The sequence below is a fragment of the Erythrolamprus reginae genome, chromosome Z (assembly GCF_031021105.1).
Source record: "Erythrolamprus reginae isolate rEryReg1 chromosome Z, rEryReg1.hap1, whole genome shotgun sequence".
Lineage (NCBI taxonomy): Eukaryota > Metazoa > Chordata > Lepidosauria > Squamata > Dipsadidae > Erythrolamprus > Erythrolamprus reginae.
This window is the reverse complement of record NC_091963.1, coordinates 136,590,147-136,594,992: the sequence shown is the minus strand read 5'-3', so window position 1 is coordinate 136,594,992 and position 4,846 is coordinate 136,590,147.

Here is a 4,846-nt window from a genome sequence, read left to right as displayed (position 1 = left end):
GAGGGCAAAAAACGGGCTATCAAAATAAGGCACCCCCATCAAAAAAATCGGTAGCCATTTTGGAGTAAGGCAAATTCCCAGTGGTGCCGTTTGAGGGGAGCCCAGAAAGTGAAAATTTAAAGGGCCAGTGCTTTTCCAAATCTCTTTACTCTGGAGAAGCGTTTTTTTTGTTTCCGTTACTATTTATGAACCCAGATGACTCTGTTCGCAAGTGAAAGTTTGATTTCAAAGCAAATTTTAAACGCCGGAGCCGATGGGAGAAAACTAAGGGGTGAGGGAGGAGAAGTTGGAACTTGGATGTAAATAATATATGATTATAAATATTTAATAATAAAATATGTACATCTGGCTGCTATTCTCTTCCATATTGCACCATTTGCTCCTTCTGAAAAAAGAAGAAGAAATGGGCTGATTGAATGGACTCCCTTTGGCAGGAGATTTGCAGCACAAGGGGGCTGGAGGACTGGCAGGCATGACTTTGTGGGTTCCACTGCTGAGCAGTGGGTTGGACTATGACTATTGAGATCCCTTCCGATTCAGAATGGCCGTTTCTTTACAGGGTGGTAGGTGTCTTTGAATATAAACATGAAGAAAGACTGCAGGATTTTGGCTAGTCTAGTCTAAAGAAAACAAGAATTAGGTGTGAGATTGTTAAGATCCCAAAATGTACTTCAATCACCATAATGCCAAAGAGAGACCCAAGAAGAGGCTTGGAAAAAATAATTTATTTTTATAAAGAAGAACTGGGTAGACCATGCCACAATATACAAAAAGCATGTGGTGAAAGGCCACACCTTGGGGAACATATAGAGCCGGGGTGGTGCAGCAGGTAGAGTGCTGTACTGCAGGTCACTGAAGCTGGCTTAGATCTGTAGGTCAGCAGTTCAAATCTTATCACCAGTTCAAGGTTGACTCAGCCTTCCATCCTTCTGAGGTGGGTTAAATGAGGACCCGGATTGTGGGGCAATATGCTGGCTCTGTTAAAAAAAAGTGCTATTGCTAACATGCTAGCAGTGGAAGTGATGTGCCGGTGCCTGGAGGCTGTTGGGGCCTGGATGGGTGTCAACAAACTCAAACTCAACCCAGACAAGATGGTGTGGCTGTGGGTCTTGCCTCCCAAGGACAATTCCATCTGTCCATCCATTACCCTGGGGGGGAACTATTGACCCCCTCAGAGAGGGTTCGCAACTTGGGCGTCCTCCTCGATCCACAGCTGACATTGGAACCTCATCTTTCGGCTATGGCGAGGAGGACGTTTGCCCAGGTTCTCCTGGTGCACCAGTTGCGGCCCTATTTGGACAGGGAGTCATTGCTCACAGTCACTCATGCCCTCATCACCTCGAGGTTCGATTAGTGCAACGCTCTCTACATGGGGCTACCTTTGAAAAGTGTTCAGAAACTTCAGATCATGCAGAATGCGGCCGCAAAAGCCATCGTGGGGCTCCCTAGATTCGCCCACGTTTCTGCAACACTGTGGCCTGCACTGGCTGCCGATTGGTTTCCGGTCACAATTCAAAGTGTTGGTAATGACCTTTAAAGCCCTACATGGCATTGGGCCAGAATACATCCAGAACCACCTTCTACCGCACAAATCCCAGCGGCCGATAAGGTCCCACAGAGTTGGCCTTCTCCGGGTCCCGTCGACCAATGTCGTTTGGCGGGCCCCAGGGGAAGAGCCTTCTCTGTGGCGGCCCCGGCACTCTGGAATCAACTCCCCCCAGAGATTAGAATGGCCCCCACCCTCCTTGTCTTTTGCAAATTACTCAAGACCCACCTTTATCGCCAAGCATGGGGGAGTTAAGATATTCTTTCCCCCTAGGCCATTACAAGTTATGCGTGGTATGTTTGGGTGTATGTTTGGTTTTACTATAAGGGTTTTTAGTTGTTTTATTAATTGGATTGTTACATGCTGTTTTTTTAATCATTGTTGTTAGCCGCCCCGAGTCTGTGGAGAGGGGCGGCATACAAATTCAAATAAATAATACAGTAATAATAATAATGTTGTAAGCCACCCTGAGTCTAAGGAGAAGGGCAGCATAAAAATCGAATGAATGAATGAATGAATGAATGAATGATAGATAGATAAATAAATAAATAAATACTGTCGTTTTATACCTTCAGAGACATCAGATTAGTACCCAATTCTGCCGCCCTGGTTCATGTCTTCCTTTGGAAATGCAAGGAACGGGGGCTGAATGCTTAGCAACTCATTGTCCAGATGTAACCCTGCCAGACCATGACATACCCCACACACGAGGTACTGAGTTGCACACAAAAACAAGATAACAGTCGTTAGATCCCTGGTAGAAGCAAATGGCAGAGGCAATTCTAATTCTTACAGAAGCAAAGTAATTCCTACAAAAGCAAAGTAGCAAGTTGTTATTATGACAGCAGTATTCCAGTATTTGAGAGGCTGCCACAAAGAAGAGAAGGTCAAATTATTCTATAAAATATCAGAGGGTAAAACAATGGATACAAAGATATAACAATGTTTATATACATGATACTAGTAAGAAAGAAGCATAAGGGCAGTGGACTGTAGGCACGCTGGTTCACTTATGCACGCCCCTTACTGACCTCTTAGAAATCGGGTGAGGTCAACAGTGGATAATCTAAAGTAAGGTTTTGGGGGTTACGTGATGATACTACAGAGTCAGGTAGTGAGTTACATGCATTACTAAAGTTACTAAAGTCATATTTCCTGCAGTCAGTTTGGAGCAATTTAAGTTTGTATCTGTTTTGTGCTCATGTGTTGTTGTGGTTGAAGCTGAAGTAGTCATTCACAGGAAGGACGTTGTAGCAGATGATTTTATGGGCTATGCTTAGGTCGTGTGTAAGGCGACATAGTTCTAAGCTTTTTAAACCTAGGATTGTAAGTCTAGTTGCGTAGGGTATTCTGTTGCGAGTAGAGGAGTGAAGGGCTCTTCTTGTAAAGTATCTTTGGACATTTTCTAGAGTGTTTATGTCCGAAATGCAGCGTGGGTTTCAGACAGATGAGCTGTATTCAAGGATTGGTCTGGCAAAAGTTTTATACGTTCTGGTAAGTAGTGTGAGTTTACTGGAGAACAAACTACGTAGGATTAGGTTAACAACTCTTGATGCCTTTTTTGGCAATGTTGTTGCAGGTGGCGTTGGCACTTAGGTCACTTGATATGAGTATTCCAAGGCTTTTTATGGAATGGTGGTTGTCTGTAAGGTCTTGTTTATTCAGCTTGTATTTGGTGTTCTGATTCTTTTTGCCAGTGGGTAGGACAGAGCATTTTTGGTTGAGATTTGGAGTTGCCAGATGTTTGACCATTCAGACATAAAAGTTAAGGTTATTTTGGAGAGTGGCTGTGTTATCGGTGGTGTTTTACTTCATTATACAGTATGGACTGTTGAATTCTGGAAGCTGAAGCCCATGCATCTTAAAAGTTGTCAAATTTGAGAAACACTGAACCAATGTTTCTCAGTCTAGCACATTGTGAGAAAACACTAGTCGGGATGACTGTGAATTGTTTGAAACCATTCCTGACATAGGTTCTCCTCAACTTACAACCATTCATTGTAGTGACTGTTCAAAGTTACAATAGCACAGAAACAAATGACTTATGATACACTTAGGACCATTGCAGCATCCCAATGGTCACATGGTCAAAATTCAGGCATTTGGCAATTGGTATATATTTATGACAATGACTCTGAATTGGTATCACATGATCACCATTTGTAACCTCCCCATTCAGCTTCTGATAAGAAAAGTCAACGGGAAGGCAGATTTGCTTAATGTCCAGGATTCACTTAACAATTGCAGTGATTTGTTTAACAACTATGGCAAAAATGGTTGTAAAATAGAGCAAAACTGAACTGCCCTGCTTAGCAATTGAAATTTTGGGCTCATTTGTGGTTGTAAAGTAAGAACTACCTGTAATTACATTAATGAATTTGTTAAAGGAAAGGATCTGTGTTTTATTATACAATTTCAGAAGCCTCTTCATTTCAGGAACTCACTAATTACAATAATAGTAAATAGCATTTATTTCTCAGCTGTAGGTTTTCTCTTTCAGATGCCCTCTCTTTTAGTGATCACCTCTAGAACAAGCATTTCTCAAGGCAACCTTAAGACATATGAACTGCAGCTCCCAGAATCCCCCATTCAACATGCTAGGAGTTCAAACCCACATGTCTGAAAGCTGTGAAGTTGAAAAATACCGTAGTAGAGGCATGAATCTTGATGTCTGCAGTGCAAATATGGCTTCACAGCCTGTTCCAGAGACCCAAAATAGTATGGAAAACAACTGTGAGAATCAGACTCCAGCCCTGCTCCCTACAGGCAATTTCCAGGGCAGTCTTTCTCCACACAAATCCCTTGCTTCTTTCTCAACCTTCCTTATCATTTATGATGATTATAATTTATGATGATTTATCATTTTGCATGTACACTGTTGCATGTTTGCATGTACACTGAGCATATGCACCAGAGACAAATTCCTTCCATGTCCAATCACACTTGGGCAATAAAGAATTTCTTTTCTTTTCTATTCTTTTCTGTTCTATTCTCCCTAACCCTAACCTTAAACCCAGGGGTGAAATACAGCAGGTTCTGATAGGTTCTGCAGAACTGGTAGCAGAAATTTTGAGTAGTACAGAGAACCGGCAAATACAACCGCTGGCTGGCCCCAGAGTGGGGTGGGAATGGAGATTTTGCAGTATCCTTCGCCTGCCATGCTTACCAAGCCACACCACGCTCACTAAGCCACACCACAGAACCTGCAATAAAAAAATGGATTTTGCTGCTGCCTAGACAACACAGTATCAACAGTATTTATTTATTTATTAGATTTGTATTGCCGCCCCTCTCCGTAGA